The 25,096-nt window shown below is 40.1% G+C and overlaps 1 pseudogene; it reads right to left on the minus strand.

Moving 5' to 3' along the window:
- LOC114270748 (translationally-controlled tumor protein homolog) overlaps window positions 1–25,096 on the minus strand; it is a 36,260-nt pseudogene that overhangs the window by 1,356 nt on the left and 9,808 nt on the right.

Below are 25,096 nucleotides of genomic sequence, written 5' to 3' on the forward strand. Positions count from 1 at the left end.
TTTTATTTAGGCCCAGTCCCCTCTCCTATCCTTATTAGGGTTTACATATATCTATATATATGTAGATTAAAAGGTTGTTAGCCCCATTGAAAGACAACATAAAGATTAGGAGAAGGAGGGGAAGAGCTGGTGCTAAGGTTTTCCAATTGTGAATGCCATATTCTTTCAAGGAAGCAAAACTCAAGACAATAATAGAATCAAATGGTATGTATCTTAGTTTATATTTTAGTAGTTACTTATATTCATATTGTTTTGATTTCTAGTATATAGATCCTAAAATCTTACATGTGGTATCAGAGCAAGTTTATACTAAAATCAAAATCATGGCAGATTATTTCAGTAAAATTATTTTATATAATGATAAGGAATAAATTAATATTTCTTTTACTAAATGATGTTTTTGCATCTCAAAATTGTGCTTTAGTAATTTCAAGCAAACTTTTTCAATGTAACGAGTACATACTGTTTGAGTATTGATAGTTTGCTTCCAATTGTATTATATATATAAAAAAAATAAAATAAATAAATAAGTAATTTAGATCTGGCAGTTTTACGAAAATTGTGAAGTATGGACACGTGTATATTGAATTTGTATTGATATATATATATATATATATATATTTCAAATCGTACCTAATCAAATATTTGCAAAACATATGAAACATATTCGTTTTTATGACTTTTACATAAACATTAAGATTGTTTAAGAGTTCTATATCATGTATATCACTTTGGTGTATTTTTGTAAATTCATATGTGAATTTTGGTTGGCCGTGAGCTATTATTTTTGAGTAACTGTTTAGTAGTGATTCGTAATATGATATTATATATGCTTTGATGGGTTACAGATTGCATTATTGTTAATAAATAAATAAAGTTTTAAAGGTAGACAAATATTTATTTTGTAGTCTCAGTTGGAAGATTTTTGAATCAATATGGGTGATACTGCCGAAGTGGTTAACTTATTGAGATTTAAAGTGATTTACCAATAAGGATTCTGGGAAGCTCTTCTAATATTATATCACTCAATTACCTACGCAAAGGGGGTTAATTGAGTGTATTAATTTTAGAGGTAGTGTGAGCCGCTAGTAAGGGAAATTTTATTGTTTTTGAAAGAATTTATCTACCCAAATGAGATAATTTCTTGATAAATCATTCTTGCTAGTTGACTTGTTTATAGGTGTTAGAATGTATCTTATATATTTAGCCCAAAGGTATTTATATGATGATACATTTTGAAACATCTAACAAGATTGTTAAAGTTTATTTGCAGCCTATTGTTGTGAGATTATAATTATTGCCCATGTATAATCAATTAAGATTATATTAAAGTTTAAAGATGTTGATTGTATTCTATATATTTAACCCAAAGGTGTTTATATAGTGATATATTCTGGCACATCTGAGAATATTGCTAAAGTTTATTCGTAGCATATTCTTGTGAGATTATAATTATTGCCCATGTATAATCAATTAAGATTATATTAAAGTTTAAAGATGTTGATTGTATTCTATATATTCAACCCAAAGGTGTTTATATAGTGATACATTCTGGCACATCTGAGAATATTGCTAAAGTTTATTCGCAGCATATTCTTGTGAGATTATACTAATTGCCTATGTATAATTGAAAGTTGGAGTTGTGAACATGCTTTCTATATATTCAGTTTAAGAGTGATATATTTTAAATATTTGAGAATATTAATTGTGATTATGAGATTATTATTGTCTATATAGAATTGAATGATATTATATTGAATTGAAAGCAATGAAGGGAGATATTTTATGAAAATCAAATTTACTCCATTAAAGTTTTGATTATGAATCGGTTAAAAGATATTGAGTTAGCTTTAAGACTAACTGATTTAGACATTGACATACTCGAGAATGTGTTTTCTTAACAATTTATATTAAGACCTCAATATAGTGTGAAAGATTGAAATTATATTCAATGTTAACTATTTAAGAAAGTAGAGTTTTAAAATATTCACTAGGTGATTCTTATAAGAAAATCTAAATTATACTCTACAATGCTCTATATAATACCTTCGACTTTTACAAATCGTTATCTCTCTTCAGTATTTTATGTTTTCCTTTTTAGAATATTCCGCAAATCTCTTTATATATTATTAACTCAAGTAAGAAAAATTCTTTAGAATTTTTTGTGAGCTATGACGCTCTTCCCACATTCGGAATCTCCTCATTTATTTTTTAAACTGCTTAAAAAAAAAAAAATGCTTGTGTTAATCAAAATTTTATTTTATGGTCAAGTTATTTAAGTTGTAGTTTAGTACTGATTTTATTTTAAAGAATGTTATTTTTATATTATCCATGAGATACAGTTCAATTTTAATGTCAACAAAATAAGCATTGTTATTATTTTTAATTTTGGTAATAAATAAAATAAAAAAAATAATAATTGAAATAGATTTTCATTTATCATAAGGTGTGTGGGAAAAATTATTTTATTAATTTCATAAATGAGTATTGATGTTATGCATTTGTCTAATCTCGTTTATGTTGAAAAACACACTGATAAAGATTTTAAAATTATTAATTGAAGATCTATATTATAGTGAACATGATAATTTTGGTTAATATGCATAACCTCTTATTAATTTTTACAAAATTGTGGAATCAATTTAAATATATCATGGTTATAACTTCGGAAGAAAGTTGAGTACTTGAGTGTCGTAATTGGACTCCAATAAAATGATGAGGTGTATGTTAATATGTTTAAATTATACAAGTTTTTGTTATAAAATATTGCTATGTATACTTGTGTATACTTTACATATGATACTAAGTTAAAAATATTTTTAAAACACTTTTGAATTACGAACTAATATAAAATTTAGTTAGAATAACTTTTGAGTTTGGGATTGTACAGAAGTAAAAATTTTATGATATATTTTTTAAATCAAAATGGGACCTATAGCTATTTGTTGTTACTTTGTAAGTTGTCAATGGTTCTATTATCTTGCTTCTGACATAAGAATCTTTTAAGCTTTTAAAATGTGAAGTTATTAGATTGGTGAACAATTTAAATATATAAATCTTCCTGTATACTTGTGCCTATTATAATAAATTGGTCCGTTCATTCTCACATAGAGAAAGTGAGAGTGCAAGTAGAATCTGAAGTGTCTATTCAGTCTATTGATAAAAGTTGAACATGTATGACATGTACAACTTTCTAGACATTCTCATACAATTAAAAGATCCTTGCGATTATATTATTTTTCTAAATGAGCAATATCAAGAGATTGAAGAGATGATTGTTACGTATGATGAAGATATTGGCGATTTGTAATATGGTAAATGAATTGGTACAAATTATTAATTAGATATGAGATCATGTTATACCTTTTTTAAAAGTTTGAAATCTAATGAGTATTTTTTTTTAAAAGATAAATAAATAAATACAATGCTATTGCAGGAGGTTGTGATTTGAAAAGAGTATTGTTCTTACCAATGTCATAAATATAGGTTTATAATTATAGTGGTATTGTGACATTTTTATCTTTTGCTTCGCCAAACAAAATAAATTTGATTTGTAAGTTAAACAAATTTATCTATGGTTTTAAACGAATTTCTGAGTAATGATATTTAAAGGTTCACCAAATATTATTACTTGGCTTTATGGATAATACTATTAATTTATGCATACATCTCAAGGTCAGTGGGAGCAATTTATTTTTCTTGATCCTTTATAGTGATGGAATTTTACTTATTAGTAATAATTTCGAATTAATACTTGATGTGAAGATATTGTTGTTAATAAATTTTTGGTATAAAATATCTTGATAAAGTATTTTATGTGTTTGGCATTGAGATACTTGAAAAATAACTTAGAGGATTATTTGTCTCATCACAAAGAGCATACCTAGATCACATTTTTACTGAATTTAATATGCAAAATTGAAAGCTTTACGTTGCTTTTCTTAATGATCGAGATTAATTAAGTAACATTCAGTATTCATAAAATGATTTTGAGAAAAAGTTCATGAGGAATGTCTTGTATGCTAGTGTTGTGAGAGTTTAATGAATTATGAAGTTTGAATTAAACTTGATGCATATGCAATTAGTTTGTTAGACAATTATTATTTTAATTTAAGCCTTGACCATTGGGTTGAAAGACATAAAGTGTCATGATATTTATAGAGAATTAAAGATTATACAATTGGCTATAGAAGAATTAATCATGTTAATATTATTGGTTGTATAATGTCGACTTTGGAAGTTACTCAAATGATATATAGTGTCTGTTACTGGTTACATTTTTTATGTTTGCATGAGATCTTGTTTCATGAAAGAGTTTCATAAAATCTCTTATAATTTTTTACTATACAAACATGTTTTAGAGTTCGAATTGAGTTATGTAATTAAATAATTTTATTTCAGAGTTAGGAATTGTTAATTTCATCTCCAAACCTATAAAGATGTATTATGATATATGGTTTTAATTTTCTCTATGAAGAATAACAAAAACTCTGATGGTGTTAAATACATAATTTTAAAGTATTTCAGAATTACAAAGTTGTTAAAGATGATATTCTTTATGAGCACATGTTATAGAATATATACTAGTTGATCCTCTAAATATAGGGCTTAGGCCAAATTTTAGTTTGCTAAATATATTGAGCATATGGGTACTTTACAATTTTTATGTGCTTGGTTAAAGAAATTTTTTACCTATGAATATTATTTATGGTATATTTCAGTTAATAAAGTTTAATGTGTTTATTCACATTTTGTTTATAGTTATGTGTGTACATATAAATAGTAATTGTCATATATGTATGTATACCTCTTATATATGAGCTCTTACAGCTATGTTTTAATTTTGAGATATAAAGATTAACACTTCGGTTTAGAAGTGTATATGGATCCATAAAGTATGATGCTTGGTTTAAAGCATGAAAGACCTCGGTTTAGAGGAATAAAGGCTTCTTTTGGAAGTGTAAAATGGAATAAAATTCCTTGCAGGGTCTTGTCAAGACCATACAGAGGATTGAATGTGGAATTAGCATGTTATATAATTTTGGATCAATTATGCTGAAATTCCACACTACGCTTTATCACATATAGGAATCCATGTTGGTGAGATATTAGTGTTTGTAATTATGGAAGGTGTTATGTTGTTTAATAGCATAATTACCGCTATAGTTCGATATTAATATTTCTCATTGAATGGGATTCTGTGCTGAGATGTTTTTATTCTGAATCATGTTTATGTGGCCACTAAAGTTGTTTAACCCGAGAGTCATTTTTCTTAAATAAAATATTTTCTTAAAGTAGTAGTCAATGTTGCCTAAGTGGGAGAATGTAAGAATTTATTCTTAATTAGGCTGTCATTGACTATATTTTGTTTGGTTTGTGAAAAACGGGTTGAACGTGATTCAGATAGATTGACTGGTATGAGCCCAAAATTATTATTGTGATCCATAAAGTTTGGGCCATGGTCATCTTAGTATATATATTATTTTATATGTAGATATGTGATATGGAGGTGTAAGGCCTGTTTTAAATTATTTGGGTTCCTTAATGGAAGGGCCCAGTAATTGTTTTATTTAGGCCCAGTCCCCTCTCCTATCCTTATTAGGGTTTACATATATCTATATATATGTAGATCAAAAGGTTGTTAGCCCCATTGAAAGACAACATAAAGATTAGGAGAAGGAGGGGAAGAGCTAGTGCTAAGGTTTTCCAATTGTGAATGCCATATTCTTTCAAGGAAGCAAAACTCAAGACAATAATAGAATCAAATGGTATGTATCTGAGTTTATATTTTAGTAGTTACTTATATTCATATTGTTTTGATTTCTAGTATATAGATCCTAAAATCTTACATAAAAATCATATTAGACATCAATGACACTCTTTAGATATTTCCTAACATATAACGAACACATATGTCTAAACATGTCCTATTTTTAAAAAATTTCTAAAAGGAATATACGGGCCTATCACTTAGATATGCACATGCACAAAACACATTACAAGTTTGAATTTAAAAGAAAAAAAAATTGGAATCCAACTGTGTGGGTGAAAATCTGACCACACTGCCCGTTTAGTGATCAGCTGGAGAGCACAAGCAGAATAGATGGCTTAAGCAACCTGAAACAGAAAGAAAAAGCTCCGGCGGTGGTTCTTCCACCCGGGGGCACTCCGACGATCAAGTCAGTATATCTCTCAAAGATAATCAAGTACTAAACTGAATACTCAAAGTATAAATTACATACCTTCGACCCACGGGGGTGCCTCTCTTTTATAATATACTCAATCCAAGTCCCACTAGAAGTATGACTTCTATGAACTCCAATTTACTGTTTACTCTGGACTCTTCAAGAGATAAAGATAAACTCCCTAAGAGCTTTATCCTTATCTTGGTTAAGTCCCCTCTTTGCCTTAGGACCCTTGCCTCTTATCTCGGATTCCGATATCTTCGGATATGACCTCGGCTTCTCCGAGATTACCTCGGCTTAACTACCAGGGCACGTGGCACCTCGGCTGACACGTCGGCGTCACCATGCCACGTGTTGGTATTCAGAAAATACATCCCCACAACTGCCCCCTAGGTTCTATTACCTCGGCATTCTGAGGTGATGGAATCTATTCCGAAATTTTGTTACTTCTTTTCTGAGTAATGGCTCAAAAAAAACTGTTTAGCCAGGATTATCTACTTTCAGCCGACGTGTTCTCTTCGGAGAACGAGGCTTCGGTCGTACTCTCCCATGCGCATGAGCTGTCATGCATATCTAACCGTTCCTTTCTACGTGCTTTGTTTTCATTGGAGCGTGTCTGAGACGCGCCTGGAAGCTGTCTGTTCGTTCGTCTTGCGCCGTCTGACGCGTGCGTTACCCTAGGCATAATGATTGCCCTAATTTTGCCGCCGTTTCAAATTTTTGACAAAACTCTTTTTTGCCTCTATCTTTTCTTTACTTTTTCATTCCGTCTTCTTGCTCTTTCTCTCTCTGAAAGCTCATTTTTCTTCGAATCTGCCATCGCCTCAATCTCTCTTCTGGAATTGCTTTTAATCCCTCATTCTTGCAAAGCCTTCTTTGCTGTTGCAACCGGTTTCTGGGTTCGGCGAGCATTGCCTCGGCTTCATTTGTCCTGGTAAGACCCTTTTCTTGAATTCTTTCATTCTCTTTATGTGCTTCTGTCTGTCTGTTGCCATTACTGATCTTTGTTCGAGGTCTTGGATTTATTTGTATCTTGAATTTGTGGCTTTACCTTGAACTTCTATGCTTTTTCAACATTCTTTTTGCCGCTGTCCTTGATTTTTTCCTGCATCTCTATTGTTTCTGAGAACTATACCTCTGTTCTTGAATCTGAAACTTCGTCTTTGTTTTCTCTTTTTTTTTGAATCTGTCCCAGATCTGTGCCCTCGATCTTTATCTTCATACTTCATAGATTTGGGATTTGTCTGTAGAACCCTTAATCTTTAGGGAAACCTGAAAAACGCCCATCTTCTGAAACATATTCCTCTTAGTTTAAGCCGACATAATGGGTATGTGGAGGCATAGGGTAAATACCCCAACAAAACTTGAATACTTTAGGCAAGAATTCTCTATCCCAGCCGACGTTTATCTTAAGCTGGCTGGAGATAATGATACCATCATGCCCACAGACCACACAATGCCTTTTCCAATAGTTGCTTTCACCGAATGTGGACTTCGGCTTCCACTTGATCCCCTCTTTCGTCAAGTTCTCCATTTCTATAAGCTGAACCCTATGCAACTTACTATCAATTCCTATAGGGTAATTAACGGTATTATTGCCTTGGCTAGGCAAGAAAACCTTAGAATCACCCTGGCCGACCTTCAATATTGTTATACCATGTGCCCTCTTGATCTGAAGGATAGGGGTTTTGTCTATTACCTTAAACCGAGATCCACTCAGTACAAAATTATAGCCGACCTCCCAGACTCCAACAAGGGGGCTGGAGATGATTTTCTCATTGCTTCTGGAAATTGGGAATTTGGCCCAGATGAAGATGTCCACCTCTACCCTCTTCCTCGAACAATTACAGAGGGCAAGAGTAAGAGCCCTGAGTCAACACTTAGTTGTTTTTATTTAAGATTTGAATACTTTTTGTTTCTGACGTCTGTTTCTTTGTAGATCTTCATCAGCCACCGAAAAATTTTCGCCAATCCTTCTTCCCAGGAACAGATCTGAAAACACTTCTTGGCCTTCCAATCCATAAACGAAAAGCCCCAGTATTACTAAACTTCATCCCTACATACAAATCCACCTTACCCGACGTTCCAAGAAAAAGGAAGAAGAGTCTTTCTCCACCCACAGCCACAACCTTAACTGCTTCTATATCCCGAACAGATCAAGAGTCCACATCTAACCCAGCCGATCTTCCATCAACTTCGGCCCCCTACTTAATACCAATTCCTGAACGTAAACGCCGACGAAGGCTTGTAAAGACTGCCGAAATGGTTCGTCCAAGGCCTGTCGTCCAAGACCTTCTCGCCGACCTTCCAACTGACGCCGAAGTCGCACCAACGCAATCAATGCTCCCACCCAAACCAAAGAGAGTAAAAAAGGCTCAGCCTAAGGCCAAGGCTACAGATGCCGAGGCTGAGGATGCTTTGCCGATTTCTAAACTAGCAGAAAGCAAAAAATCAGCCTCTACTTCAACCAAGAGGTCTGCTGAGGGCCAACCCTCAGGATCTACACAAACAAAGAGGCCAAGCTCATCGTCTGCGACGACCTCGGCTTCGAAGAAACCCGACGTCCCCTGGGCCCCTGATCTATCCCTGGAGGATAGGCCTATTATGGCTAGTGAAAGTGCTGACGACATTAATGTTGCTGTCGCCCTTAGCACTGCTCTTCTTCTACCAAATGACTTGGAGCGAAATGGCAAGCTTAGTGAGTATGAAAATTACGCTCTTATGCTCCAACACTCCGCTCAAGTAAGTATCTCTGTTTGTATTTGTGTTTTTTCCTTCTGTTTCTTTCTGAGAAAATTTTCTGATACTTCTGTTTTCATTCAGGCTATCCAACACGCCCATTCATTTTCAATGCAATCCTTTGAAAATCGTCAAAGATTGGTTGATATGAAGAGGGAAGCATCTTCAATGAAGAGAGAGATAAGGGCCCTTGAAGCAAAAATGAAAAAACTGGAGGATCAGGCCGAGGTTGCAACGAAAGTTCAAACTTTATCTCTTGAGAAGGCTGAGGCTGCTGAAGCCGTGAAAAAAGTAACTGAAGCCGAGAAAAGAGAGGCTGAGGCTAGGAAGGCCCAAGCGGAGAAAGAACTCCAGCAGGCTCTGGCCACCAAAGAGGCCGAGGTAAAAGAGGCCGATGAAAAGGCCTATGCTCAAGGTATGGCCGATGTTACAGAAGACTACAAGCTTCAAGTCAGGCAGGCATGCAACAGGGGATTTTCCCTTGGTTGGATGTCCTTGATAAAGAAGCTTGATCTTCCTGCTGACTCGCCATTGCGCAAGGCCGACGCTATTCCCTTACCATTTCCTCCGCCTCCTCCTGAAGGTGAATCAGAGTCTGAGGCCGATGCTGTGGATGAAGATGAAGAACAAGATGATGGTGACGCCTTGGTGAGAAAACCCAAAGATGCTGCCGAAGCCAAATCCCCTCCTCTTGCTGAGCAGGTTATGGACTTAACTTTGGATGAGGAGGGTGATGAGGTTGAGGGGGCACCCAAGGAGACTGCCACTGGGCAGCTATCGTCCAATCTTTTATTGGTAGAAAGAAGTGTGGAGAATACAATCGCAGAAATTGATGCCGAGATACAAGCGGAAAAAGTGGCCGACGAGGTTCCTCCAGAATCGTCCGAGGTCCCAGTCCCTGCAGTGGCTAACACTGAAGAAGCTTGACAAAATTACCTTTTATATTTTTTCCTTCTTTTTCTGTACTTTGCACTTTGTACTTTTTTACTTTCTGGATAATGCAAAAACTCTTTCTTTTGGCCGACGTGGTTTCTTCAATATATAACTGCAACAGTTCTTTCTCTGGATGTTTTGATCTTATGATATTCTGTTGACTGCTTCTGCATAGTTTTGTACTTAGAAAAAATCTTTTGCATGTTGCTTTCTTTGTGCAATCTTCTCGGGGTTACATACCTCGGGTATAATCATAAAACTTTTACTTCGGCAAGAAACTGTCCTGCAATCTTTTCATAAATTTCAACAAGTATAGAACATATAATTTGGAATGTAAACTTTTGCAAGCTTTAAGTTTCAACAAGTTTTAAACGGTTATCTTAGTCTTACCCACTTGTAAATTGCTACAAATTTTAACAAGTAATATACTTAGCCTTTATTTTAACCTGTAACTTTTTGTGTACCTCAGCGGGTGATCGTATGTCGGCTTAACATAAACTTGTAATTGCTACCAATTTCAACAAGTGTTCAGCATCTTCCCTAGGGTTTAAACAACCCACATATTGCTATGAGAACTTAAGCAATAACCTCGGCCTATCTTCGACTTGTAAATTGCTACAAATTTCAACAAGTGAAGATAAGGAATCAGCTTAATTCCAACTTGTAAATTGCTACAAATTTCAACAAGTGAATTAAGGAATAATATCGGCTTAACTTCAACTTGTAAATTGCTACAAATTTCAACAAGTGAAGATAAGGAATCAGCTTAATTCCAACTTGTAAATTGCTACAAATTTCAACAAGTGAATTAAGGAATAACATCGGCTTAACTTCAACTTGTAAATTGCTACAAATTTCAACAAGTGAAGATAAGGAATCAGCTTAATTCCAACTTGTAAATTGCTACAAATTTCAACAAGTGAATTAAGGAATAACATCGGGTTAACTTCAACTTGTAAATTGCTACAAATTTCAACAAGTGAAGATAAGGAATCAGCTTAATTCCAACTTGTAAATTGCTACAAATTTCAACAAGTGGATTAAGGAATAACATCGGCTTAACTTCAACTTGTAAATTGCTACAAATTTCAACAAGTGAAGATAAGGAATCAGCTTAATTCCAACTTGTAAATTGCTACAAATTTCAACAAGTGGATTAAGGAATAACATCGGCTTAACTTCAACTTGTAAATTGCTACAAATTTCAACAAGTGAAGATAAGGAATCAGCTTAATTCCAACTTGTAAATTGCTACAAATTTCAACAAGTGGATTAAGGAATAACATCGGCTTAACTTCAACTTGTAAATTGCTACAAATTTCAACAAGTGAAGATAAGGAATCAGCTTAATTCCAACTTGTAAATTGCTACAAATTTCAACAAGTGGATTAAGGAATAACATCGGCTTAACTTCAACTTGTAAATTGCTACAAATTTCAACAAGTGAAGATAAGGAATCAGCTTAATTCCAACTTGTAAATTGCTACAAATTTCAACAAGTGGATTAAGGAATAACATCAGCTTAACTTTGCCTGAGTTTGATATGTCTTCAATAAACATCCATGCATAACTTTATCAATCGAACATGTTGAAAGGATTCTGAAAAGACTTTATTGATAATATCGGCCAAACAATGATGTTTATCTAATGATAGAAAAATTTCAAATTACAAGTATTCCAAGGTCTGGGCAATGCTTTGCCCTCATTGTCCTCAAGCCGATATGCTCCATTGCCTAATACTGAAGTAACTCTGTAGGGTCCTTCCCAGTTTGGGCCAAGCTTGCCCTCCCTGGGATCCTTCTTGTTCCCGACGACTTTTCTTAGGACTAGGTCGCCAACTTGAAAATCTCTTGGATTAACCTTCTTGTTGTAAGCTCTGGCAAGCTGTTGCTGGTATACTGCGAGCTGAATTGCAGCTTTCTCTCTTCGTTCTTCCAATAAATCCAGGTCTCGGGCTAAGAGTATGTCATTGGTGCCATTCTCTACTCCCTGGGTTCTGATCCCTGGGATGCCGATCTCTAATGGGATGACTGCTTCTGTGCCATAGGCCATGGCAAAGGGGGACTCTCCTGTTGATCTTCTCGGCGTAGTCCGATATGCCCAAAGTACGTTGGGCAATTCGTCCACCCACTTTCCTTTTGCTGCCTGGAGCCTCTTCTTTATTCCATCCAGGATTACTTTGTTGGATGCCTCTGCTTGCCCATTGCTTTGAGGAAAACTTGGTGTTGAGAAATAATTCTTGATCTTGAATTTTGCACAAAAGTTTTTGATAAGTTTGCTGTCGAATTGTGTTCCGTTGTCGGCAACTATTGCTCTTGGAATCCCAAATCTGGTGATTATGTTTCTCCAAATAAAATTCTTGACATCCACATCTCGGATTTTGGCAAGAGGTTCTGCCTCTATCCATTTTGTGAAGTAGTCTGTTGCTACCAGCAAGTATTTTCTTTGCCCAGTTGCTTGGGGAAGTTGTCCAACCAGATCCATGCCCCATTGGGCAAACGGCAAAGGGCTGGATACTGGGTTTAGGTCGGCAGCTGGCTGATGTATTAAAGGTGCAAACTTTTGACATTGCTCACACTTCTTAACATAGGCTTCGGCATCCTTTTGCATGTAGGGCCACCAATACCCCTAGGTAATGGCCCTGTGGGCTAACGATCTGCCCCCAGTATGGCTTCCACAGATTCCTTCATGAATCTCATAAAGAAAATCTTCAACCTGCAAAGGGTGTACGCACCTTAAAAGTGGTCCAGTGAACGACCTCCTGTAGAGATGACCTTTCGCTGTTAGGCTGAATCTGGCCGATTTCAGCCTTATTTTGTGTGCTTCTTTGTGGTCTTCTGGCAGCTTCTCCTCTTTTAGGAATGCAATGATTGCATCCATCCAGCTTGGTCCAAAGCCCACGCACATTGCTTCTTGTTCGGTGCTCTGTTTATCTATGCTCGGGGCCGACATGTAGTCGATCATAATTGTACTTGTTTTTCCAGTTTGAATTGAGCTGGCCAGGTTGGCTAACGCGTCGGCGTGGGTGTTGTCATCTCGGCTAACTTGGAGTAATCTGCAGTTCTGGAATAGGGCTGCCAGTCGGATGACTTCCTTTGCATATGCCGACATTCTTTCGTCTCTGGCTGCAAATTCTCCTGTTGACTGGTTAACAATCAGTTGTGAATCACAAAAAACAATTACCTCGTCTGCCTCTGCTGCTGCTGCTAGCTTTAGCCCTGCAATTAATGCTTCATATTCTGCTTCATTATTGGAGGCTTTGAACCCCAGACGGATGGACTGTTCTACAATTTCTCCATCTGGAGATATCAGTAGTACTCCTGCTCCTGCTCCCTGGCGGTTTGAACTTCCATCGACGAATAGTCTGAATGAATCGCCAATGTAGATGCTGCATGGTCTGAGCTTTTCTTTCTCTTGCTTTTTTATCTTTGACTGGGATTCTTTTTGCTTGTCGGGGCGATGCTCATCTTGGCTCAACGGAGCCCGAGGTGTGATGGCTTCAAGTGTGAGTTCTGCGACGAAGTCGGCCAAAACTTGGCCTTTTATTGCTGTTCTTGGCCTAAATTCTAGGTCAAACTGGCCTAGTGTTACTGCCCATTTTGCTATCCTTCCTGTTAAGTCTCCTTGATGTAATAAGGATTTCAGTGGGTGCTCTGTTAGAACCACAATCTTGTGTGCCTGAAAGTAATGGCTCAATTTCTTTGAAGCCATTACCAAGGCTAGCATTAATTTTTCCAGTGGTAGGTATCTTGTTTCTGCGTCAGCCAGAGTCTTACTTACATAGTAGACAGCCTTCTGCTCCCCTTTTTCCTCACGGATTAGCATTGCACTTACTGCGTGCTCAGAGACTGCTAAGTACAAATACAATTCCTCTCCTGGAATTGGGTTTGAAAGGACCGGGGTTGTGGTCAAGTATTTTTTTAGGTCGGCTAAGGCAGCTTCGCATTTTTCTGTCCATAGGAAGTCTGTGGCTTTTTTCACCAGGTTAAAGAAGGGTCTGCACTTGTCTGAGCTTCTGCTGATGAATCGGTTTAGGGCTGCGGCCCTTCCAGTGAGTACTTGAACTTGCTTTGCCGATGTCGGACTCTGTAGTTCCAGGATGGCTTTGATTTGGTCTGGGCTGGCCTCAATGCCTTTTCTTGTTACCAGATATCCTAGAAATTTTCCTGACCCAACTCCGAAGGCACACTTTGAGGCGTTGAGTCGGAGCCGATATCTTTTGAGTATGTCAAAGACTTCTTTTAGGTCGGCAAGATGACCTTCTGATTTCTTGGTCTTTACAACCATGTCATCGATGTAAACTTCAACCATTTTGCCAATTAGATGTTTAAACATCTTTGTTACTAACCTCTGATAGGTTGCTCCTGCGTTTTTCAGCCCAAAAGGCATTACCTTGTAACAGTACAGACCTTTCGGGGTGATGAACGCGGTCTTCTCCTCATCTGGTGGGTACATAGCAATCTGGTGGTACCCTCTGTATGCCTCTAAAAAACTCATCCTTTCATGTCCCGAAGTGGCGTCTACCAGTTGGTCGATTTTGGGCAGGGGAAAGCTATCTTTGGGGCAAGCTTTGTTGAGGCTGGTAAAGTCTACACAAACCCTCCACTTGCCATTCTTCTTTTTTACTACTACTGTGTTGGACAGCCACGTTGGGTACTGGACTTCTCGGATGGCCCTGGCTTCAAGGAGTCTGTCTACCTCTTCCTCTACTGCTTCGACGTGCATTAACGTCGGCCTTCTGGCTCGTTGAATCACTGGCTTTGCCGATCTGTCGACATTCAGACTGTGGCAGGTGACCTCGGGGTCAATGCCAGGCATTTCATAAGGTGTCCAGGCGAACGCCTCTATGTTTGCCCTTAAAAAATCTTCCAGTTCCTTTTCTTCTTCTCTAGCTAAGCCTGAGCCGAGAAGAAAAAATCGTTCTTCGTCGCCCTCCTGGACGAGGATTTTCTTTAGCGCCTCTTCGCTTTTCTCAGCTGGTTCTTTCCCGACATCTTCTAGGACTTCCATGTCCTCATCTTCAACTTCTGCTTTCTTTGGCTCCCGTATACTACAGGTGGATTTTATTGCTGCCATGGAGCAAGTTTTGGCTTGTAGTTGATCTCCTCTAACTTCTTCAATCCCATGCTCTGTTGGGAACCGGAGTAGTTGATGCAACGTTGAGGGAACTGCCCCCATTGCATGCAACCACGGCCTTCCCAAGATGATGTTGTATGGTGAGGGTGTGTCAATTACCAGAAATTCCGTCCTGATCTTCTTAGTGCCGGCTTGTACTTCTAAGCTTGTTGCACCCAGTGGCCATGTCGGTGTTCCATTAAAGCCGACCATCGGGCCGCTTGATTGTTCTAGGTCATCGGGGTGAAGGCCTAGCTCTTTGTAACATCTGACATACATGATGTCACAGGAGCTGCCTTGATCTATTAGGATGCGTTTTACTTAGCACTCCCCAACCTGGAGGGATACTACCAAGGCATCATTATGCGGATGTTGGACCAGTTCTAGGTCGGCTTCAGTAAATGCTATCATTGGCCCTTGGCATTCTTCTGGCCGATGTCTCTTTTCCCCGACATGGTAGATATGCTGTAAATGTCTTACCCTCTGGGTTTCTCCTCTGACTTCGTTTTCGTTGACCCTTGAGTGGATCACATTAACCACCCTCGGTTCTCCTGCTTGCGGTAGCTGTGCTGGGGGAGGGGGTGCTGCTGGTGCTTGAGGCAATCTTGCCTGCTCTTCCCTTGTTCTGGCCTCATCGACTAGGTCCCTCAGAAGGCCTTGTCTTACCAGGTCCTCCAAATGTGCTTTTAAGGCTCTGCAACCTTGAGTTGGATGCCCTTCTTCATTGTGGTAGGCACAACGTCTACCAACGTTCCTTCCCATGAATTCCCCCAGTGCTCTTGCCGGAGCCCTGAAATAAGGTTGATTTCGAATCCGATCTAAGATTTTATGGATTGGGATCCGGAATACCGTGGTTACCGCCTGTTTATTTCTTAATTCTATTTCTTGTTTGGTCGGCCCATTGTTGACTCGGCCTCGCTTTGGCGAGCTGTTTCCTTTTTCTTGTTTCACTTCTTTGTTTCCCGATGTATCTTCTTCGGCCCTGGCGTATTTCTCAATTCTTGCCATGAGTTCTTCCATGCTTTTTGGCAATGTTTTTGCCAAAGACTTCCGTAGTGGGCAGTCATCTTTCAGGCCGTTCTTAAAGGACACGACTGCTACTTCCTGGTTGCACTCGGGTATTCGGTTGAACACCTCGTAGTACCTCTTTGCATAGGCCCTGAGGCCTTCTTCCTTGGTGATTCGTAGAGCCATCAAAGCATCAACCCTCAGGGGTTGCAGCTTGTTGGTCACGAATCTGGCCACAAACATCTCGGCCAAGCCTTCCCATGTCTTTATGCTTCCTTTTGGTAACTTGTGGAACCAATCCGATGCAATTTCCCCAAAGGATGAGGGGAATACTTTGCAGAGCAACGGCTCGTTCCCGCTATATAACGCCATTGAATTCAGGTATAGCCTAACGTGAAAGTTTGGATCTGACTTACCATCATAGATTTGAAACCTCGGCATACTGAATCTTTTGGGCGGTTCGAATTTGTCCAGTTCCACCGAGAAGGCTGTCTTCGGTTTTACTGGGGAGTTTACCTCGGCTTCTGCATTCTGCTGCCTCCTCTTGAGGTAGTCCCTTAAGTCTTCTTTGCTCCTCCCTGGAGCTCGGCTGTCTTTGGATTTTAGTCTTTTTGGTACACTGCTTTCGGCCTCGTGGTGGGGTCGTTTGGATCTTTCTTCATGGGTTGTGTCAAAATGGAGTACTTGCCCCTGAACATGTCGATGTTCTTTGGGGTCTGGATTCTTCATGTGGTGTGTCCTTCGGGACTCTTCTTGCCTCTGCTTTTCTCGTCCGACTTCCCTGGAAGGCCGGTGAGAATGCCTTCCGCTTCTGGTATGCTGAGGGACTTCGGGGATTGTTTTTCTTCCATCCTTCTGAGTGTTGTTCGCTGGCATCGGCGTATCTTGCAGCGGGTATGGTGGCTGCATAACATTATTCTGCATCATGAAGTTGACGACTGACTAGAGGTCTGCCAACTTGTTTGCTAGTTCTTTTACTTCCTCATCCCTCCGTAGGCACCTATCCCTCCATACCTGGAGGTTATCTTCATTGTAGTATTTTCCTTGGTTTGCTCTTTTTGACGTGTCGCCTTCTGGGATGACGTCGTTCTCTCTGTGACCCTGGTCACGGGCTCCTGCATTGTGGTTATCTCCTTCGATGTCAAGGTCAATTGGTCTGCCACTCCCAGTGGGAGCGTCATCCCCAATATTTTCCTGCTGTCCGCTACTGGCCATCTATTCTTCCTTCGTTCCCACAGACGGCGCCAAATTGTGTGGGTGAAAATCTGACCACACTGCCCGTTTAGTGATCAGCTGGAGAGCACAAGCAGAATAGATGGCTTAAGCAACCTGAAACAGAAAGAAAAAGCTCCGGCGGTGGTTCTTCCACGACGATCAAGTCAGTATATCTCTCAAAGATAATCAAGTACTAAACTGAATACTCAAAGTATAAATTACATACCTTCGACCCACGGGGGTGCCTCTCTTTTATAATATACTCAATCCAAGTCCCACTAGAAGTATGACTTCTATGAACTCCAATTTACTGTTTACTCTGGACTCTTCAAGAGATAAAGATAAACTCCCTAAGAGCTTTATCCTTATCTTGGTTAAGTCCCCTCTTCGCCTTAGGACCCTTGCCTCTTACCTCGGATTCCGATATCTTCGGATATGACCTCGGCTTCTCCGAGATTACCTCGGCTTAACTACCAGGGCACGTGGCACCTCGACTGACACGTCGGCGTCACCATGCCACGTGTTGGTATTCAGAAAATACATCCCCACACCAACTATAAATGAAACATAAAGTGAATTTATATATATATATATATATATTCTCTTCCTTTACATTTTAATTATTAACTGTGTTTGGTTTTCATTTTTTAAGAATTGAGTTTTTTTATTTTTTGTATTTTTTATTTTATTTTCAGTGAATATTTTTAAAATTTTAAGCAATTTTTTTTTTTACTTTTTTAGATGCACCTTACTTAGATGTATTTAAAAAGTAAAATATTTGTAAAAATATATTTTTAAAAATTAATAAATACATAAGAATACAAAAAATGTATTGAATTTTTATATTTTTGTATTTTTTTTAGTATTTTTTAAAGGTTTTTTTCACAAATATTATACTTTTTAAGTGCATTTATGTTAGGTGTATCTAAAAATTACTTAAAATATTAAAAAATTCAGTAAAAATAAAAAAACTCTAAAAACAAAAATATTCAATTTTTTAAAAAGTGAATATTGAGTTATGAAACCAAACAAGCTTATTTTTTTAATTAAATATTCATATATATAATGACATATAATTATAATAATTGTTTATTTCTATACATACGATAGTATAAATATATAGTTTTATAATTGTTTATTTCTATACATACGATAGTATAAATATATAAAACTATATGCGTCCCACCCACATGTGCTATGTCTAATATTTTTTGAAAATTTCATATCGTGCCACATGTGCATGTACTACTTATTTATTTTTTAATTTTTTTTTATCGGTAAATATTAGTAGTTAGTTATTGAATTTGTACTTATGGGAGAAAATTTCTCCACCCTTGGCAAAATACCTAAATGCTTGCACTCCCTTAGTTCAACTCTCCTAAAGAGAATTGAACCCATGACCTCCTTTAGACTAAGCCCTAAGGAAAGTATGGTGACTAATTAGGCTAGACCTAGTTGGTTATTGTGGGGATATATTTTCTGAGTACCAACACGTGGCCAAGGTGACGCTGACGTGTCAGTCGAGGTGCCATGTGTCTTGGTTGTGATACCGAGGTTTTCTCGGCTAGGCCGAGGTTACCTCCGAAGATATCAGAATCCGGGATAAGCGGATAAGGCACAAGAGTCCTAGAATGAGGAAGGACTTCAGCATGGATAAGGATAACACTCTTAGGGAGTTTATGTTTATCTCTTGGAGAGTCCAAGATAAGTACTGAGCAGGAGTCTATTGAAGCTAGGCTTCTATGGGGACTAGGATTGAATTAGCTATAAAAGAGTAGCACCCCTGATGGGTCTAAAGGTACGCAATTTATATTCTAAACAGTGAGTTAAGCACTATTGATTGTCTTTAAGATAACTAACTTGATCGTCGGAGTGCCCCCGGGTGGACGAACCACCGTCGGAATCTTCTCTTTCTGTTGCAGGTCATTCAGGCGCTATCTATTCTGCCAGTGCTCTCCAGCTGAATACTGAGTTGGCAGTGTGGTCGGAAATTCACTCACACAATTTGGCGCCGTCTGTGGGAAAGAAAGGAGAATAGATGGCCAGCGACAGACAGAAGGATAAGGTTGGGGACGAAACCCCTGCTGGGAACGGTAAGCACATTGATCCTAATATGGAGGAAGATGGTCGCAACGAGGAGACTCAGAACCAGAATCACGGCAAGAAAGACGTCGGCCAGGACGGCGACACGCCAAAGAAACCAGATCGAAGCAGGTACTACAACGAGGATGACCTCCAAGTATGGAAGGATAGATGCCTGCGGAGGGATGAAGAGGTGAAAGAGATGGCAAACAAATTGGCAGACCTGCAATCGGTCGTCAATTTTATGATGCAAAACAACGTCATGCAGCCACCGTTCCCGCTGCAGGACACATCGATTCCAGCGGCCAATGCCTAGAAGGGAGGACAGAAAACAATCCCTATAGCCCCCCAACACACCAGGAGCGAAAGAAGCTCTCACCGGCCTTCAAGGGAGATCGGGCGAGGAGAGTCGAGGCGGGAAGAATCTCGGAGGATGCATCACACCAAGGAGGCAGACCCCAAAGAACATCAGCATGTTCAAGGGCAGAGGCTGTGCTTCGACACAACTAATGGAGAAAGGTCGAAGAGGGCTCACAACGAAGCTGAGAGTAGTGCACCGAAAAAACTAAAGTCAGGAGATAGCCGAGCTCCTGGATGGACCAAAGAGGACTTGAGAGATTACCTCAAGAGGAAACAACAAAATGCCGATGCCGAGGTAACCTCCCCTGATAAGGCGAGAACACCATTCTCAGTGGAGTTTGACAAATTTGAGGCTCCAAAGAGGTTCAGTATGCCGAGGTTCCAAATATACGACGGTAAGTCGGACCCTAACTTTCACGTTGGATTATACCTAAACTCGATGGCATTATATAGTGGGAACGAGCCGTTGTTTTGCAAAGTGTTCCCCTCATCCTTTGGGGAGATTGCATCGGATTGGTTTCACAAATTACCAAAAGGAAGTGTGAAGACTTGGGAAGGCCTGGCCGAGATGTTCGTGGCCAGGTTCGTGACAAATAAGCTACAACCATTAAGGGTAGATGCATTGATGGCTCTAAGAATCGGTAAGGATGAAGGCCTTAGGGCCTACGCAAAAAGGTACTATGAAGTGTTCAACCGAATACCCGAGTGCAATCAAGAGGTGGTGGTCGTATCTTTCAAGAACGGCCTAAAAGATGATTGCCCACTATGAAAGGCTTTGGCAAAGACATTGCCAAAAAGCATGGAAGAGCTCATGGCCAGAATTGAGAAGTATGCCAGAGCCGAGTAAGACACGTCAAGAGCCAAGGAGACAAAGCAAGAGAAAGGTAACGGCTTGTCGAAACGAGGCCGAGGTAACAACGGGTCCAACAAGCAAGAGATAGGACTAAGGGCTGCACAGACAGTCACAACTGTGTTCCGAATCCCAATCCACAAAGTCTTGGACAAAATTCGATCCCAGTCTTATTTTAGAGCACCAGCTAAGGTGCCAGGAGAATTTATGGGAAGAAGCCTTGGTAAGCATTGTGCTTACCATAACGAAGATGGGCATATGACTCAGGGTTGCAGAGCCCTGAAAGCACACCTGGAAGACCTGGTAAGGCAAGGCCATTTGAGGGACCTTGTAGATGAAGCCAGAACAAGGGAAGAGCAGGTAAGATTGTCTCAGGCATCGGCAACTCCACCTCTCCCAGCACAGCAACCTCAGGCAGAAGGACCTCGGGTAATTAATGTAATTCACTCGAAGGTCAATGAAAACGAATTTAGGGGGGAGACTCAGAAGGTAAATCACTTGCAGCATGTGTACCAGGTTGGGGAGAAGAGACATCGGACAGAGGAGTGCCAAGGACCAGTAGTGTCCTTTACTGAAGCCAACCTCGAGATGGTACAGAACTAGCATAACGATGCCTTGGTAGTATCCCTCCAGGTTGGGGAGTGCCAAGTGAAACGCATCCTGATTGACCAAGGCAGCTCTTGTGACATCATGTATGTCAGGTGTTACAAGGAGCTTGGCCTTGACCTAGACGATATGGAGCAATCCAATGGCCCAATGGTCGGGTTCAATGGAACGCCGACATGGCCATTAGGAACAACAAGCTTGGAGGTGCAGGCTGGCACCAGGAAGATAAAGATAGAGTTCACCGTAATCGACAAACCCTCATCTTACAATGCTATCCTGGAAAGGCCATGGTTGCATGCAATGAGGGCTGTTCCCTCAACATTGCATCAACTATTGCGATACCCAACAGAGCATGGGATAGAGGAGGTCAGACGGGATCAACTGCAGGCAAAGACTTGTTCCATGGCAGCAATGAAATCCACCTGCAGCGTGCGAGAACCAGAAAAGGCAGGGATCGAAGACGAGGACGTGGAGGTCCTAGAGGACGTCGGCAAGGAGCCAGCCGAGAAGAGTGAAGAAGTACTGAAGAAAATCCTCGTCCACGAAGGGGACGAAGAACGCTTCTTCTTTCTCCGCTCGGGCTTAGCCAAAGAGGAGGAAAAAGAGTTGGAGGCTTTCCTGAGAGCAAACATTGAGGTGTTTGCCTGGACACTTTACGAAATGCCTGGCATTGACGCCGAGGTCACTTGCCATAAACTGAACGTTGACAGGTCGGCCAAACCTGTAATCCAACGAGCAAGAAGACCGACATTGATGCATGTCGAAGCAGTGGGGCCAGGGCCATTCGAGAGGTAAACTACCCGACATGGCTATCGAACACAGTAGTGGTGAAGAAAAAGAATGGTAAATGGAGGGTCTGCGTGGACTTTACCAGCCTAAACAAGGCCTGTCCCAAAGACAGTTTTCCTCTACCCAAGATTGACCGGCTGGTGGATGCCACTTCAGAGCATAGAAGGATGAGCTTCCTGGATGCTTACAGGGGGTACCACTAGATAGCCATGTACCCCCCAGATGAAGAGAAGACTGCATTTATCATTCCAAAAGGGCTGTATTGCTACGAAGTGATGCCTTTTGGGTTGAAAAACGCAGGAGCAACTTACCAAAGATTGGTAACCAAGATGTTCAGACACCTGATTGGCTGAATGGTGGAAGTTTACATCGATGACATGGTCGTGAAGACCAAGGAACCTGAAGGTCATCTGACCAACCTAAAAGTAGTATTTGAAATCCTTAAGACATATCGGCTCCGACTCAATGTATCGAAGTGTGCATTTGGAGTTAGATCTGGTAAGTTCTTGGGATACCTGGTGACCAGAAGGGGCATTGAGGCCAGCCCAGATCAGATCAAGGCCATCTTGGAGTTGAAGAGCCCAACGTTGGCAAAACAGGTACAAATGCTGACTGGAAGGGCCACAGCCCTGAATAGGTTCATAAGTAGAAGATCAGATAAGTGCAAACCTTTCTTCAACTTAGTGATGAAAGCCACAGACTTGTTATGGACCGAGGAGTGCGAAGCCGCCTTGGTTGGCTTAAAGAAGTATCTGACCATAGCTTCAGTTCTTTCAAATCCAGAACCTGGAGAGGAACTGTTCCTGTACTTGGCAGTTTCAGAACATGCGGTAAGTGCAGTGGTAATCCGAGAAGAAAAAGGGGAACAAAGGGCTGTTTACTATGTAAGCAAAACCCTAGCTGATGCAGAGACTAGGTATTTACCCCTAGAGAAGTTGGCGCTGGCCTTAGTAATGGCTTCAAAGAAGCTGAACTATTACTTTCAAGCCCATAAAATTGTGGTGCTCACTGAACATTCATTGAAGTCCCTATTGCAGTAGGGAGACCTGACAGGGAGAATAGACAGATGGGTAGTGGCCTTGGGCCAGTATGACCTGGAGTTCAGACCTAGAACAGCAATCAAAGGCCAAGTTTTGGCCGACTTCGTGGCCGAGTTCACACCAGAATCCATTATACATCGGGCTTCGCTGAGCCGAGGTGAACGATGTCATAGCAAGTAAGGAGGAGCCCAGCCGAAGGCAACAGAACAAAGGAAAGAAGAAAAACTCAAACCCTGCAGCATTTACATCGGTGAATCCTTCCGACTGTTTGTCGATGGGAGTTCAAACCGACATGGAGCGGGGGCATGAGTAGTACTGGTATCTCCAGATGGACAGATATTGGAACAGTCCATTCATTTGGGGTTTAAGGCCATAAACAATGAAGCAGAGTATGAAGCATTGATTGTAGGATTGAAGCTGGCGGTAGCATCAGAAGCAGATGAGGTAATAGTCTTTTGCGACTCCCAACTCATAGTTAACCAGATGACAGACGAGTTTGCAGCCAGAGACGAGAGGATGTCAGCCTACGCAAAAGAGGTCAACGGGTTGGTGACCTTGTTTCAGAATTGTCGACTACATCAGGTTAGCCGAGATGATAACAGTCACGCCGATGCACTGGCCAACCTGGCTAGTGCAATACAACATGGAAAAGTAAGGACGATAATGGTCGACTACTTATCGGGCCCGAGCATCGAACCACTGACCACAGAACATGAAGCAATGTGTGTGGACATGGGACCAAGTTGGATGGATGCAATAGTAGCATTCCTGAAAGAAGAAAAACTTCCAGATGATCACAAAGAGGCACACAAGATCAGATTGAAGTCGACAAGATTCAATCTAATGGCAGAAGGATATCTCTATAGAAGATCCTTCACTGGACCCCTTTTGAGGTGTGTACATCCTTCATAAGTTGAAGATTTTTTATATGAAATACATGAAGGAATTTGTGGAAGCCACGCTGGGGGCAGATCACTAGCTCATAGGGCCATCACCCCAGGGTATTGGTGGCCCTATATGCAGAAGGATGCAGAGACCTACGTCAAGAAGTGTGAAAAGTGTCAAAGGTTTGCACCTCTGATACACCAACTAGCAGCAGACCTAAACCCAATATCCAGTCCTTGGCCGTTTGTCCAATGGGGCATGGATCTCGTTGGGCAGCTGCCCTAAGCAACTGGACAAAGGAAGTACCTGCTGGTAGCAACAGATTACTTTACCAAGTGGATAGAAGCTGAACCCCTAGCTAAGATCCGAGATGTGAATGTAAAGAGCTTCATATGGAAGAACATAATCACAAGATTTGGGATCCCAAGAGCAATAGTTGCAGACAATGGAACACAATTTGACAGTAAGCTAATCGAGAGCTTCTGTGCAAAGTTCAAAATCAAGAATTACATTTCAACCCCAAGCTTTCCTCAAAGCAATGGACAAGCAGAAGCATCCAACAAGGTTATCCTGGATGGGATAAAGAAGAGGCTGTAGGCAGCAAAAGGAAAGTAGGTGGGTGAACTGCCAAGTGTACTTTGGGCATATCGGACTACGCCGAGAAGATCAACTGGGGAATCCCCATTTGCCATGGCATATGGCACAGAAGCAATCATTCCTCTGGAAGTCAGCATCCCAGGGATCAGAACCTAGGGAGTTGAGAATGGGACCAATGATGTATTATTAGCCCGAGATCTGGATCTACTAGAAGAAAGAAGGGAGAGAGCTGCAATTCAGCTGGCGGCATACCAGCAGCAGCTTGCCAGGGCTTATAATAAGAAAGTTAACCTAAGGGAGTTCCAAGTCGGCGACCTGGTCTTGAGGAAAGTCGTTGGCAATAAGAAGGATCTCAAGGAGGGCAAGCTTGGCCCAAATTGGGAGGGACCCTATAGAATCATCTCGGTATTAGGCAATGGGGCATATCGGCTCGAAGATAATGAAGGCAAAGAGTTACTAAGACCCTGGAATACTTGCAATTTAAAATTTTTCTATCATTAGACTTTTCTGTTGTTTGCTATTTGCCAAAATAAATAAATAAAGTTTTAGCTTGACTTCCTACACTTATGACTAATACGATACTTGCCAATGTTTCTGGAATACATGCATAATGAGAACCCAAGTGAGACTTAAATTCACATTAGGGGGCAAAGAGTCGGAAAATGGTTCCTGGAAAGATAGAATCATGTTTA

The sequence above is a fragment of the Camellia sinensis genome, chromosome 5, assembly GCF_055761805.1.
Source record: "Camellia sinensis isolate YWXY chromosome 5, ASM5576180v1, whole genome shotgun sequence".
NCBI classification, from domain to species: domain Eukaryota; kingdom Viridiplantae; phylum Streptophyta; class Magnoliopsida; order Ericales; family Theaceae; genus Camellia; species Camellia sinensis.